The sequence below is a fragment of the Muntiacus reevesi genome, chromosome 12, assembly GCF_963930625.1.
Source record: "Muntiacus reevesi chromosome 12, mMunRee1.1, whole genome shotgun sequence".
In the NCBI taxonomy this organism is placed as follows: domain Eukaryota; kingdom Metazoa; phylum Chordata; class Mammalia; order Artiodactyla; family Cervidae; genus Muntiacus; species Muntiacus reevesi.
Genome location: NC_089260.1, coordinates 31,081,933 through 31,098,757, shown reverse-complemented (window position 1 = coordinate 31,098,757; position 16,825 = coordinate 31,081,933). Strand labels below are relative to the sequence as shown.

Here is a 16,825-nt window from a genome sequence, read left to right as displayed (position 1 = left end):
TAAGATCCTTGAGCACTCTCTTCATGCTGTGTAGACTGTGACTTATCAAGGAATATTTTAGATTTTGAAAATTCATGAGCTCCCACTTGAGTGATGCTTGCTTTTTGCCTAAGCCCACCACTTCAGCATCTCACCTTGACCCTGAGGAAGTTTTGAGCTTTCAGGCTGACTTCAAAGCTTTGTTCCTACGTGGAAGGTAGGATCAGAAACCAGATAAGCTTTACAGAAGAGCTGGTGAGGAAATACAGTTCAGCCAGCCCAGTGCTTTGACCTGGAAGTTAGAGACCCCTGGGTTCTCTTTGGATGTATTCTGGGGAGAAAAATTACTCTTTCCATGATGGCTTGGCTACTCTGCCCTCATTTCCTATAGAGTCTCTAAAGCCTGTCTGTGCTTCTCTGAGTTTTTCTAGTAGCACTGAGAAATGCCCCTTAGAGGAGCACAGTTAATTGTAAAAGCTGTTACCTTTCCTGTTTGCAGTCATGCCCTGAAGCTAAGGAAGGGCTTGAATGCAGAAGAGGAGATGCTGAGAGACCAAGAATCCTTCCTGCCTACTGGGAAGGAGCAAGCTGATCCTAAGTAGCTGGAAAGAAGAGAAATAGTTCCTGTGCTTTTGAAGTGGGTACTCGATTTAGGGAGCTTCTTTCTTATAATATGCATTTTATCATAGTACATGCTCATGATTTTCTTAGGGAGTCAGGACTCTTCTGATCTCAAGGCGCTATAACGTAGGAAGGACACGCCCTAGGATTTTTAAATTTTAGGTTGCATCTTGACAGTATGGTGGAATTGATGGCCTTACGTATGTATCACTAGAGCACCCATGCTTCCCACCCCCCCCCCAACTTAACAGTGTTTTTTCATCCATGACATCTTCATTTGGTATCAAATTATGTGACTCTTTTAGACTGTTTCTGGAATGTTACCTTTTCTGCCTCTTTTTATATACACTTAAGAATTTGGAGTGAGCAGTAATTTATGAAGTGGTACAGCCTAAAATCTGAGCAGGATAGTTCTATTCTTTAAGCAGCCTGAGGGTGATAATACTTTTCTGAAAACAAAAATGTTTTTCTCAATTCCTCTACTTCCTTAATTCCCTGATTTCAACTTTCTGTTGCATCATTTCAACTGTCTTTTCAGTTCCTCTGCATTAGTTGCTGAAGTAGAAAATCTTCAGCGAGAGGTTATCTATGTTTTATAATGATTAACAGATTCCTCACTGTAGGGTTTGTGATACTTAAAGGCCATCATCTACTAAATTTTGAGAGCTGACCCCCAGAAATATATATACACGCATATATACATATATATATACACACACATATTATATATATATATATTTTTTTTTAAGTGTCTTGGATCATTCTTCTGTAATTTCAGTAAAATTTGAATCTTTAAAATTTATTTTTTCTTTGGACTTGACTCGTGGTTTTGAAAGTCATCCGTTTTATTGGACGTTTGGGACAGGAAGTGTTAGCTGATTTGATTTATTGTGAAATATTTAGTGTATTAACTAAATTTAAAAGTTTTAATGTGCACATAAATTGATGATTAACCTTTTAAGATACTTGTGAAAATTAAGAAGCATAGCCCATTCTGATTGTGAATTTGACTAGAATTTTACTTTGGTGGTAAAAATTAGTGTCACTAAGTTACTATGGCAAATACATACTTCTCAGTTCTTTTTCTGCCATTAGTCAGAGGAAATCCAAAAGAATATCGCCATCATATTTACGAAGGCCAAAACAAAATTCTTTAATTGTGTAATTTTAGAGGTCCATAAAAATTTATAAATACACAATTGAAATATGCAAGCACAATTTAAATGTTTTAAATGAAAATACAGTGGTCTTTGTAAATATATATCTACAGAATATTATTCATACTTGAAATTAAATAGTAGAATGGAACTTGAAATTAACTTGCTGTTTGGCATGTTTCAAAATAGTAGAGATTTAAGAAATCGAAAATAGCTTTTAAAGTGATTTATTAAATTAAGTAGTACATCTGATATATCATTAATAGAACAAGTATATTTATAAATACATTTATTCATGTAGTTTCTAATACTAAAATAAAAACTTGACCATCATCTTTGACTATTGTGCAGAGTGGTATCGAGAATTAAATGTGGAAAATATTAATTTAAAATAGTTTAACACTGTGCTGGTAAATAATGGAAACATTTTTTAACACGTTATTAACTGGGGGATTTTTGCAGAAACTAACGCCTGTGGCATTAATGTGTCTCCCGTCAATAATGTGTTAAGAGTAGGCTGACTGGAGATAGGCTTAGGTCACAAAGCATGTAATTATAATGTTGCTTGCAGAGTACTGGTTTTTCTGATACTTGTTTTTAACTGGTTGTAGTTATGAAATTTTGCTGTACTCCAAGTGAGGAAGGAAATAAAAGAATCACAGAGAAGAGCTCAAATTTCAAAATATTCATTAGTTTTCTTCACTTCTTTTTTCTCTTTCCTTTTTCATAGATGAGTGTTTGACTTTTAATTTTATACTCAGTGGCAGCTCATATATGTATATTTTCATTTGGTGTATGTCTTTGGATTTCCCTTATTACTAGCATGAAATTCATCTTGTTATAAAAATGTCTAAATGGTGTACGTGACCTGTGTTTGTCACTGTGCTTTGAATATGTCAGGGGACACATTAACATAAGCTTCATCTTGTAAATTGTTTTATGAAAATAGGGTTTTTCTGTGGATTAACAGTATTTCTATAAATCATTTTTTCTTTAAGAGTAGAAATACTAAACCCTGTAGATGCTTTGCTAGAAATAGTCCAAAGTTTACAGGTAAACTTTAACTGTTCCTCTTTTAAAACTTCTAGCTCTTATAAAACATGAATAAGCTCCTGAAAATGTTTTGAATATGCAACATTGAAGTTTAGCTCCGTGAAGAGGTTAACATATTTATTACTGCCTTGCTGAAAGCAAGATTAATTGGTTTTGTATTCAAATAGAGGTTCCCTTCTCATTTTAAACTAAACAACTTAGTATAGTCATAACTCAGTGTAGTCTGGTGCTCTTTTCTGATCAGCATCTTGTAGAAATTTTATTTTCACAAGAGTGCTATTTATTTGGTAGCTTTCTTATGCAGATGTAACTGAATGCATTTTATTATTTCCTGGTTGAGAAATTCTAGGTTTCATTCTTGTAATTAACATTTTAGATTGGACTGCATAACACAGAAAGCTTTATCTTTTAGCTGATAACCACATTAAAAGGAACCAAACACCTGTCATTAAATTTCACAAAGATTTTGCCAAAGTCAAATACATTAAAAATTTTTTTGTTGTTGTTATAAAATGCAGGCATATAAACATTTGGTTGGCAGATCTTTACTTTCTGTCGTAAACTTCTCCATGTCATGTCAGAACAGAATGTCCCAGTCAGATAACTGATAGTCTCTAATTCTTCCATCAGTGCAATGCCCTAGTTATCAGTCCACTTTGCTCTTGCACCGAGGCGAAAAATAAATCTCTTTGTGATTGATTTTGGTTTGCAGTGTGCATTTATTTAGGGAAGTTTGTCCATTTTAGCATGTACATTTTGCACTGCTTGATTTTGACAGAAATGTCTGGCCAGGGCTGTGGAGTTGAGTTTCAAGTTCTGGGTGTTGAGATCCAAGCTGAAGCATTGGCTCAAAGAAAGGGCCTCCCAGGATCCCGTTCATCTGTCTCCCAGAGAGGAGCACGATGCCAGCCATCCTCCCAGGAGTACTGCGCAACTTACTTAATTAATGTTTGTCAGGCCATTTGAGATTGTCAGATGCTGGGTTCTAGATAAGTGCAAAGGAGCATGATGATTTGTTCATTTTGTAAATGTGATACCAAGACAGTACAAAGCAGGTGTTATTTCCCCCTTTCTTCAGCGGCGTTAAATTTATAGTTTAAAGATTGTTGATACCGGACAGTCCATTGAGATGCAAAAATGTTCTTTTGGGGACAGTCCATTGGCAGCCAAACAGACGTTTAAACAAGCGACATTGTTGAATGCCTCTACAACCATTGACAGAAGATCGCAGGAACTTCTTTTAAACTAAGGATGATCTTTAGGGAGAAGTCTGATATTTATTGTTTTGCTTCATGTTTAATGAAAATAGAAGCAGCTATCATTTAAATACTGTTGTCTTAACATAGTGTTTAGTTACGTAAATATTTTCCTGACTTCATTTGAGTTTTGTACTTGCATATGTCAAATACCATAGAGAAGGTCTAAACCAGGACAAATGGGGAGTATGTACTTCCCTGATCATTACCTAGGAAATAGTAGTTTATAAGCCATGTTGGTAAAGTTTCTTTTGAGGCAACTGTTGATTTTGTTTTGACTAAGAAGAAAATGTTAAAAACCATTGACTCTACCCAGAGATGAACAGTCCTTGTACATTGTTAGATTATGATTTAAAACAGTATGATTTAAATTCAAGAATATAATATTTTATTTTAAAAATAGCAATCATTCATCCACTTAGTTTTTGTTTAATAGTGAACATAGTCACTTTGTTTTTATAAGAAAATCTAAGTAGCTTTTTTTTCCTTTATTGGCTATTTATGTTTTGCATTTAATATATCATATTTGACAATAGATCATTACTAAAATCAACTTGATATGTATATATTTGACCAATGGGATTTTCTGTTATTCTACTTTCTTTCTTTTAAGTTGGCTCCCCTGGCTCAAGTATTTTTTAAAAGTGCATTTTTTTTCTCTTTTTTGTAACCTAGGCTTTTTGTGAAGTCTGGCATAGTTCTATTGGCCCAGGTTTCTAAGGCAGGGGAAGCAGATGTATCTTTTAGTGAATTGGGCTGTAAGTTTGTAGTCGCTGTGAAATGGTATCCTTCAGCACAGTTATCTGTTAATTATTTCCTGTATAACTATCTTTTGCTTGGCTTCCTTTTTTTTTTTTCACAGACGGCATGAGTCAGAAGATAACAGGGCCCAAAAAGGACCCTATTGTTGAATGTTCTTAGATGTTGGAAGTGAACAGTATTCAGAAAGTGGCCCAAGTTTCAAGAGCACAGATGCAGAATGATTCAAAAGTGTGTCAGCCATGAGCTACACACAGCCTTGGAGTGAATCTTAATGTTGTTCTGGCAAAGTCCAGTCTGATGGATGGATGGATTTCATAGAAGTGTTGATTACCTAAAATCCAGGAAAATTTTCTACTTTGTATTTCTGTGTGTTTTCTTATTTGCTTCCACCAAAAAAAGAAAATATTGTTTCCATTGTTATATTCTTTTACTCTCCTTTTCCTTTGATTCTGTTAGTGAACTTTCATTAAGTGTTTGTAGACAAGCATGTTGATTACTCGGATGGTCTACGAATAAACTCAAGGAAACTTGGCAAACAGGACCTGGTGTGGTTGTGTTACTAGTTCAAGGAGATTCAGATAGTTTCAGTGAACTTCCAGAAACCTGCTTCCTTTATTTTGGTGAAGCAACATTTACATTTATGTTGTGTTGTGTTAGCCCTTCAGTGGTGTCCGACTCTTTGTGATTCCATGGACTATAGCCTGCCAGGCTCTCATTCATAGATGTTTATGAAAGTGAAAGTGAAAGTAGCTCAGTTGTGTCCGACTCTTTGCAACCCCATGGACTGTAGAGTCCACGGAATTCTCCAGGCCAGAATACTGGAGTGGGTTGCCATTTCCTTCTCCAGGGGACCTTCCCAACCCAGGAATCAAACCCAGGTCTCCTGCATTGCAGGCGGATTCTTTACCAGCTGAGCTACAAGGGAAGCCCTTATAGTTGTTTATGTTTAGCTATAATTTACAAGTAGAATAGAATCTGGATGGTGACCTTATTTGGAAAAAATCCATAATATTCATCTTGTGGTATATTTTTATTCTGCTATCAGTGATTAGAAATAAGGCAAGGGAATCTTAACTTTTGTCTTATTTTTGTAAGGACAGGACATTTGCTATTTGTAAGTTGGGATCTATCATCTCCCATGTTAGGATGATCAGATAGCTCTCACACGTAATTTTACATGTTAACCTGCCTTTTAAAAATGTTTCTCACTTTCCAAGATTTAATTTGGGCATATTAATTATGAAAAGGATGAGTTGTTTCATACCTGGAAATTTACCTGTCTGTAGGATCACAATTAACCAGCAAAACTAAGGATATGCACCTATACTTCTAAAAGGCAAAATACAGTTTATAATGTTTAAATAAGAAAATACATGACTGATAGCAAGTGTTGTCCCATGTTCAAGTTAACTGTCATCTAAACAGGTCATTGTTAAGAGACACAACAAATAAATATGGAAAATAATGTCCTAGAAATATCTAATTAAAAATTAACTGTTAAACTAAATTAACTGATGATGAATGCAGATAATTAAGGAAACAGCAAGTGATACTCATTAATAGCTATTTCTTATGTGTATGAAAAATGACAAATATCCAATAGCCAGACAATGATATGATATGCTTCTCTTATATTACATGTGCAGTACAGTTTATTTTTTAGAGAATTTATTTCTAAGTACTATTTATGTTCTTAAGCAGAGTTGAGTCATGCGTCTTAGTGAAAGCAGTTAACTCAGATAGACTTACCTTTTGTAGGGGAAAAATCTCTTTATTTTGCTTGTTTTCATTTTGCGTCCATGGATGATGTTTTCACTACCTTTTACAGTTTCTCGACCTAGTTTTTATGTTCCTGGAGGTGTGTTGGATGTGGTGAATAATAGTGTAGGCTTTGAGGGAATATAAGAGAGAATAACTTAATTCTTCCTCTTTAAAATATGAAATTTAATGATCTTTATTCTTATTTGTTGCTGAAATATTTACATTGATTCCATTAGAAAGTATTTTTCTTTTGTAGGATTTTCAGAATGTCAGATAGAATAGTCTTTCTTTACTACTTCTTAATCAAGTATTAAAATGACAAGGGAAAAAAAAACCCACTGTCTTGATTAACATTGAGTGTGGTTGTTATAGCCTAAAAATACAGAAGCTCAGGCCTTTCTTAACCAATTAATGACGTTTATGAAGAGATGTCTGTTGTCATTGACAAACAGGAGTTAAGTCAGACTTATATATGGAAATCTGAAAATTTACAAGTGAAACATTTGAGAGAACTATTCCCCCTACTTGAAAATAATCATTTGCTTTAAAAATAAAACCTCAGTATAGGACTTTCAATATTTCTTCCCTGAAACCTTAAAAAATGAAAATGTTATTTACTTACAACTTTTTAGAAGTCTTATCTGTTTTGCAAAACATGCTACAATTGAAGCAATGTTGACCATTTTTAGGAGATACACATTTGGTTAATTTAATTCCTCTTAAAAAGTCAGGAATTTACAACCTAAAATTTTTTTGATAATTCAAGAAAATATATCTACTTTGCCTGAATCATATAACTGATTCAAGGAAAGTTAGAGGTATATAAAATGTGACTTGTCCAGATGGGCAGTCTGTAGTCTATAAATTAAATATCCAGTTACTATGCCTCTCAAAACTATGCTATAGTAATGTATCTCACACAGAATTTTTTAAAAAATGAAAATCTAGAGCTTACCTAAATTCACAAACAGTTTAAATATTTTTAAGACTCTAAAATATATCCAGATTATTCTTTAGTAATGTCCCTAGCCCGCTCAAGTTACAGTTGAGTTTGGAAGTGGGTGTGTTCCACCTTTAATGGAGTGTCTCTGGTTGTGATTCAGGCTTGAAAGGATTTTATTTTCCAGTAAAATTATACTTTATATTTTCTTTTTTACTCTTCCCTTGTGATGTAGTGGAAAGAGTACTGGATTGGAGGAAAAAGAGGCTTTGTGTTCTAGCCTCACTTTGTGACTAACTAACTGTGTGACCCTGGCTGAGTCACTCAATCTTAATGCCCTGTTTCCTTCTTTGGAAAATTATAGAGTTAGAAGCATACAATTGCTCACATCTCTTTAAGATTGCAAACTCTGGGACCAAGCAAATTTTCTATAAAACCTTAAACATTTGGATCTGTGATACCTGAGTCAACTTTAAGACAAATATCTTAGTGATTCTGGTGTCCAAAGAGACACCATGTATTTGATATACAAGTTTCTAAGTCTAATTCCCCTCTAATGGCTGACAACCCATAAGTTATAAACAACACATTCTAAAATCTTCAACAGTTGTATTATGGGGGCTTATCTCATACAAGAAAGCTCATTCTTTGACAATAACTTTTATTCAAAGAATCATGTTATTAAGGGGCCACTTATGAATGCCAATAAAGAGAAGTCTGCACAATGAGAAATAAAATAATTCTGGTGAGAATATGACATGTTTAAAGTCTATTTCCTCAGTTTCTTGGCATTGAGTGATGATGCCTGTTTTGTTCACAGTCAGATGTTCAAATCAGAATTTTGGATGCAGAAACTAATTTTAGTAGGTGGGGTGCAAATTTCTTATGAGTCCATGAATAGACTCTAATCCCAGCTGTTTCATTACAATTATAAAAATAAAATTGGCTGTGAATCATTCAAACTCTATTTAATGGATGTGAATAATTCCGTTTTGTCTCACTGAAATCTTTAAACTGTAAACCTATCTCAGATTCTTTATGCTCCTTCAGAGTTAATATCTCCAGCATTCTTACCTGGAGAATCCCGGACAGAGGAGCAACGTCCATGGGGTTGCAAAAGTTGGACACGACCTAGCAACTCAACCACCATCACATTCATGTATGAATTGTTTGCAGTATTAGTGGTCACAAGGAAAAAGACCATATTTATACTCAGTCCCTGTGGGTTTCAGGAGAGGAGGTGGCCTCTAGGGTGGGGCTGATGGTGAAAATGACAAAGAAATTGGGAAAGGTCTATGAAAGAGAAAAGGATATCAAATTAGTGTTTTGGCATTTTCTTTCCCATTAAAATATATATGTTCGTTAGACATTTTGGAAAATATAAATAAGCAAAAGGAAGAAAATGACTACTCAACACTTTAATGTATCCCACACACACAAAAACATATACATACAAACATAGATTTGTATGTTTATTTTTAAGTAGCCTTCAATTTCACTTTATAATAAATTATCAACATTTTCTCATATTAGTGTATATTCTGCTACATCAGATTTACTGACTTCATAGCACTTCATTATGTACTGTACTGGTTGTACCAGAAAAGATGATTATTGATCCCTTGTTGCCAGGCTTTTAAGTTACTTCCAATTTTTGCCATGGTAGATAGTACTGCGTTGAATACATTGTGACTACATGATTGTATCTTGCTTACAGTTTTAAATTGTTCAAACTAGCTTCCTTAAAATCAGCTTCCTCTATGGGGTGACATAGTAGTGGGGTTAATGGTGAGTATAGGTTACTTTACCAGCCCTGTGTGTACATATACTCTTCGGAAATGGGAAAAGGCTTTACTGGTGAGAACTGCCTCAAAGTGGTAAGTAGGAAATAACAAACCCCAACATTTCCTGTAAACATTATTATGGGGGAAAAGTTAATATGAGAGTTTGAATAAGGTACATTTCTGAAGCACCAACAAAGATTTAGTGAGCTATTTCACTTTTACAATTGAAAGATTCCTTAGTCATCTTGACAGTCAAAGAATACTTAAATAGAGTAATGTACTGTAATGAGTCTTACAAGGTAAATATATATATAGTATACATACATTATATTATATATATACATATATTTAAAATATACATGTATATATTTAACATTTAAAGGGATTTTACTGTCTCCAAAAAGATTCTTGAAGTTAATTTGTTTTGATGATCACATAGAGTTGATGCCAGCAACTACTCAGTAAGGTACTTGGCACACATGCAGACTCTATTTTAAACTATTTGAATTTATTTTATTTTTCTCAGAGTTATTTACATAGTTTAAGGTAAGGTAAGAATGAAACTCTGGTGTTAAAAGGAAGTGTAGAAAATCACTTTATTCTAAATCCCATTTTCATTTTCTTTTTCAATCATCTCACTGCAAAGTTCTTTCAAAGACTAGACTATTTGTATTTATAGTTCATGAAATTTTAACAATATACTCTTTTGTTTGGGGTTTTTGAATGCATAACTGGTTGTATGTGAATTTAAATACGTTAATACTCATTTAAGTTAAGGATATATTTTCAAGGAACCAACATGTTTTGGGATTCTCAAGTGGCACAGTGGTAAAGGATCTGCCTGCCAATGCATATGTAAGAGATGTGGGTTCAATCCCTGGGTCAGGAAGATCCCCTGCGGAAGGAAATGACAACCTGCTCCAGGATTCTTGCCTGGAAAATTCCATGGACAGAGGAACCTGGTAGGCTACAGTCCATAGGTTGCAAAGAGTCAGACACAACTGAGCGACTGAGCATAAGCAACATGTGTTAAACCAAACTAACCTCAGACTTGAAAGAACTAGAAATCCAAAGTAAATGATAACTTTATAGAATAATTCCCTGATATACTGGTTTTTAACTTTGCTTGTCCCATAAATAATGATTTAGCACCTACGTTGTTTCAGGAACAATGAAAGATCCTGAGTAAATCAGGGTTCTTACCTTCAGGGAATACACAATTACGTGTACATGATAAACTCTGAAGTTTTTATTTTAGAAGGAAATCAGGAATCATTATAGGATTTAGATCAAATATATTTAGACAGACCTTTAACGTGATTAACATCTATCACATTTTATATAGAATGGCTGGGAATGGGGTGGATAGGTGGGCAGAACTGTAGACTGATTAGAGTCTGCTCTTCTAGACGCTAGTAGATCCTAGTCTGCTTTAGGGTAGTGAAAATTCGGTTAGTTTTGTAGATATGCTAGATGTAGAATATTCAAGAGTTGGCAAAGTCGACACATATGGGTGACCAAGAGCAGGAAAGTTGTGATGAATGAGGCTTAGAGTTTGGATGATTGGAAGAGGGAACTAATAATAGTTAACATTTGATAATCACCAACTATGGGCCAGATTCTCCCTTCTGTTTGTAGTATCTCATTTAATCTTCATAGTAATCCATGACATAGAAGATATCTTCAACTCCATTTTATAGAGGGCATAGGGCCTCAGAGATTTTAAGTCACTTGCCTCCTGAAGTCACCCAGCTAGTAAGTGACTGAGTCATGCTAGCCCATGTTCATATAGGCTTGGCTTCAAAGTCCATATTGTTTACTAAAGTGCTTTTCAATGAATGGTAGTGCTGTTAGCAGAACTCTAGTGTGAGCTATTTTGTGAGTGTTAAATAATGAAGATAGTCTTACACCTGCAACGTTTGTAAGGCGTTCAGATGAAAATATCTAATGGCTAGCAAGAAATGCCTTCTCTCATGGGGAACGGAGGAGATGGAATGACTTCTAAATTGACCAACATTTCTTTAATAGTTGAATTTTCATGTTGAAAGCCTAGTTTGTGCAAAATATTCTAGGAGTGATATCATCATGGACAAGCTATGGATACTGATTCTTTGAATCATTTGTAAGCCAGTTTGGGCTATAATGTTCAGAAATATGATTAGGGTTTAAGGAAAGGCTTCCCTGGTGGCTCAATGATAAAGGATCTGCCTGCCAATGCAGGAGACCTGGGTTAGTGACTAAACAACAACAACAAAAGGAAAGGAGTGCCAAGTGCCATGGAGTGGAGCAAATTGTAGTATTTACTTTAATTTTTAGCATTTTTTATTGAAGTATAGTTGATATACAATGGTGTGTTAGTTTTAGGTGTATAGTCCATTCAGTTCAGTCCCTCAGTCATATCTGACTCTTTGTGACCCCATGGACAGCAGGATGCCAGGCTTCCTGTCCATCACCAACTCCTGGAGCTTACTCAAACTCATGTCCATTGAGTCAGTAATGCCATCCAACTGTCTCATCCTCTGTTGTCCCCTTCTCCTCCCGCCTTCAATCTTTCACAGCTTCAGGGTCTTTTCTACTGAGTCAGCTCTTCACATCAGGTAACCAAAGTATTGGAGCTTCAGCCTCAGCTTCAGTCCTTCCAATGAATATTTAGGACTGATTTCCTTTAGGATAGACAGGTTGAATCTCCTTGCAGTCCAAGGGACTCTCAAGAGTCTTCTGCAACACCACAATTCAAAAGCATCAATTCTTCTGTGCTCAGTTTTCTCTGTAGGCCAACTCTCACATCCGTACATGACTGCTGGAAGAACCATAGCCTTGACCAGACAGACTTTTGTTAGCAAAGTATTGTCTCTGCTTTTTAATATGCTGTCTAGGTTGATCATCAGAGAAGGCAATGGCACCCCACTCCAGTACTCTTGCCTGGAAAATCCCATGGATGGAGGAGCCTGGTAGGCTGCAGTCCATAGGGTCGCTAAGATTTGGACACGACTGAGCGACTTCACTTTCACTTTTTACTTTCATGCATTGGAGAAGGAAATGACAACCCACTCCAGTGTTGTTGCCTGGAGAATCCCAGGGGACAGCAGAGCCTGGTGGGCTGCCATCTATGGGGTCGCACAGAGTCGGACACGACTGAAGCGACTTAGCAGTAGCAGTAGGTTGATCATAGCTTTCCTTCCAAGGAGCAAGCGTCTTTTAATTCATGGCTGCAATCATCATCTGCAGTGATTTTGGAGCCCCCTTCCCCCAAAAAGTCTTAAAACTCAATATTCAGAAAACTAAGATCTTGGCATCCAGTCCAGTCATTTCATGGCAGATGGATGGGGAAACAATGGAAACAGTGAGGTGTATAGTGATTTGCCTAAAACATGATTCATGTGTAAAGTGATTCATATGTATATATATAAAACTGAATATATATAGATACACAGCCTTTTTCAGATTCTTTTCCCTTATAGTTTATTACTAAGTATTGAATATAGGTGTAGTATAGTGTTATACAGTAGGTCCTTATTGATTATCTATTTTATCTATATAGTATATATGGGGCTTCCCTGGTGACTCAGATAGTAAAGAATCTGCCTGCATTGAGGGAGACTTGGGTTTGATCCCTGGCTTGGGAAGATCCCCTGGAGGAGGGCATGGCAGCCCACTCCAGTGTTCTTTCCTGGAGAATCCCATGGACAGAGGGGCCTGGAGGGCTGCGGTCCATGGGGTCACAGAGTCAGACACGACCGAGTGACTAAGCAAAGCACATAGTGTACACACACACACTCACATATGTGTATATATAGTGGTATGCATATGTTAATCCCAAATTTAATTTTTTTTGGAGAAGAAAATTCTCTTTTATTAATTGAGGCAGCAAGAAAAGTCTGGAAGAGGTTTCTTATTGGTTGGTTCAAGAATGGTTGGGGTTTCAATAGATGGGCAAGGGATTACTGGGGTGCAAGTATGCAATAAACCAACAAACAAGTGCTTTGGTGTTTGGAGAACTTGAGGAGCAATCGAAGTGCAAAAGTTAAAACAACTCAAAGGTGAGCTTTATAACTCTGGCTTAAAATATAGCATAGTAGGTGAACTCAGCTCTAGAGTGACAGTTACTCTTTTGACATTTATGAGATTAAACTTTAAGATCCTCTGTATGGCCAAATTTTTTGTTAATTGATAGGATTCAGAAATTTGCAGAAACATTCATACCTCAGTGATCTTATTATTTGCACAGTAAACTCAAAGGAATGAATAAATTTTAGGGCAGAGTTGGGTTATTTAAATCAGTCTGAAGTAAGAATTTAATAAATTCTTTAATTAGTGTAAATAAGCAGCAGAAGCATCATTATACTTTATATATGTATAGTGCATATAGCATATATGTAAATTACTTTTATTCAAGTATAAATTAAAAATAATTCTTCATAGGGCCATACCCTCCACCTATTCAAAAGAAATATAAATGAAAAAAAAAAAATCTTGAAAACCTGTTTAAAGCATATGCCATGCACACTGTACTAGTTTGGTTGATTCATTATATATAAGAACTATTGTATTTTAGTTTTATTTTTTGGTGTTCTGATTAATTCACTAATCATTTCTCTTAGTTTTAATCCCTTGGCTCATTTTCATGTCCTATTTAATGTATTTAGTCATTGAGAAAGAAGAAATTCTTGTCTGTGATATGTCACCTGTTGTTTAATGGCTCAAACTGTTACATATCTTAATACTGTATTACATTAAGTCATTTTAAAAGCATTGCTTTTCCTTTTGTTTAAACTTCTTACAGTTCCCGGGATATTGGTAGGGGGTTAATGGAAGTCTTGATTCAAATCTCCCAAGCTTCAAGGCTTTCAGTTTTTGTAAACAATTTGGATCTGAGAGATAGGTTTATGTCTTTTTACTCATCTATTTACTGATTTAATGGTAATAAAAATCATAAGTTTTAAAATTTTTGTTGTGATAAGTATAAATTAAAATGCATTTTAAATCAACCACCATCCATTGTGTGATGATCACAGAATTTATGGCAGTTTTAAAAAAAATTCTCTGTAGCTAGATCATCATCTTTTAAAAGTAAACAAATTGTCTTCAATGTACAGATATTCCTTTATTAAAGATAAGCCTTTTAAGTTTTATATCTAGACTGTTTCTAAGAGATTCTTTCTATACTCACAGGACTGTGAACTCTGCTTATGACTTAATCAGTCTCACTTGGTTCATAATTGCTAACCCCAAACCATAGGTGGGTAAAAGCTCTGAAATAGGTAAAGTCATAGGGAGTTCTACACTTGGACCCACGAGCTTAGATTCATAAGTTATTCATCTTTGTGACCAGACAAAACTAGTTCTCCCATTTTGTAACTAGACCCTGACTGCGATATTCAGGTTCAGTCAGATGTCTTAACTGTTCTGTATTTAATGAATCAGATGAGTTTGAAACATGCCTTTGAGTTGGGATTCATGTGCAATTGAGTTTGCATCTCTGTAGTTTCCAGTCCTTATGATTTTAATGTATAAATTTCATTGCAGTGTTGAGATTTTTGTGATATTCTCTGGACGTGAAATTGAGATCCACTGAAGTACTTGTGTGTGTGTGTGTTTCTGAGGTTTTTCCTCTGAAAGCCAAGGGGTATTTGGATAAGTTTGGAACACAATAGAGCAGTGATATGACAGAAACAGCAAATACCAGATCTTATAATTTATCCCTTTGTGAATTTTTCTCACTTAACAGGTTGTGGGCTCCTGAGAGAGAAGGGCTATGCCATTTTTATATTTCTGTTTCTCATCAGCCCTGACATATTGCTCATCTCATAGAAGGTCTAGAATCAATACATATTTAATTGAGTAGAATTCTATGAGGATATATGTACTTTTTTAAAATTTGAAAAAAGAAAGTGAAAGTGAAGTCGCTCAGTCGTGTCTGATTCTTTGCGACCACATGGACTGTAGCCTACCAGGCGCCTCCATCCATGGGATTTTCCAGGCAAGAACACTTAACCACCTTTTTAATTTCTGTGTGAGACTGCAATTCTGCTTGTATAATTTCCTACCATTAAGTTTATAATTACAGGCATTAATATTTAAGTATCCTTTTTAGGACTAAAGGATTAGTTATTACTTATATATATTTTTCACAATAGCCTTTAAGTATTTGGTGAGTTGTTTACTCTGAGTCAAAGAAATCATAAAAATATACCAGTTTGGAGTTTACATTAAAAATTGAGCTTTCTTGGACCATTTAAAATATGAACAGTTTTCTGATTTATCTGGTGAAATAGAGATTTCTCAGGGTTGACAGACTTTTTTGATATAGGAATCTACAGAAGCAATCTGCCAATGTGTTTCTAGGCTTAAGAGTTCCAGTAAAACCTGTTTATCTTTATTTTTAATTCACTTATCCAAAATGTATTTATTTTGTATAAATTCTTTTTTTAAATAATAACCCTAAATTCCATTTTGTTTGAAATCATCAATCTTGTGCACAGCTAATGGTTTTATGGAGCATGAGGCTGAACACTGAAGAAAGTTTCACTGTTCTCTACTGTCCCCTGTAAAGAAGGGAAACATTGCATACTGGGTTCAAAATAAGAGGGGATGGGCAATGGGACCCTTTATTTCAGTAATTTTATGATCAAGTCAGGGGATCAGAGGTTTATAAGACTAGAGAATGTGATGTGAAGAAGAGAAGGATATTCATAGATGTAATTCCTTGAACATGCAGCACCCCATTTGCTAGAGAAAAAACCCGGAAAGGAGCATTTAAAAGCTTTTGTGAACTCAGGAATACATGTGTAGTTTGTACTACAAACTTAATCTCATCATCTCAATTTCCTTGCTTAGAAGAAATGAATAAAAGTATGAGTTGTGTCTGTGTTGAAATCTATAAAGTCAGACAGCTTTGTTCTTCAAATGGAGTTCTTGTTTATTTTCTTGACCCTTCCAATCTAGGGAGAAGAGTGAGGAGGGGTATAACTGTAATGCAAGAGAAAGCTGGTGATTTACTCTGTTCTTAGCCTTGATGGTGTTGAATTTTGCCTAACTATAGTATTCCTCTGGTACCAGATTCATTGCCTTCCAGGGTTGGCATCCTGCAAATAGGAAGGATTCATGAAGAAGTAGTCAAAATCAAGAAACACTTTTGCTGCAGTCTTGCTCTGTACAGTCAGTTATTTTTGCCTGGGTGGTTTACGGAGATATAACTCCTTCAATCATCTAAATGTGATGTAGTAAAAGTCATTTGCAGGAAGTGAAACTGTACTTGGTTACTTTTTTTCACTCAAAGGCTAATGTGATTAGCTCTAAAACATTTGTTCATCTTTTTATTCAGTATCTGAACTATGCCTATGGAAGACATATGGATTTAAATAGTACTTGGCTTACCATCTGCTGATAAGGGAAAGTGAGATGCTAAATCAGAGTGGCAGGAAAGTCTATTTCAGTAGAAGCTATTTCGATCTGAAATACTGTAGGCAATCTTACAGAGTATTTTAATTGGGATTATATTGATGTGTGTTA

General features: G+C 35.2%; 1 protein-coding gene across 11 annotated transcripts in view; it reads left to right on the top strand.

Moving 5' to 3' along the window:
- Positions 1–16,825, top strand: part of TRPS1 (transcriptional repressor GATA binding 1) — a 272,551-nt gene that overhangs the window by 88,223 nt on the left and 167,503 nt on the right. The gene's annotated exons all lie outside the window — the stretch shown is intronic.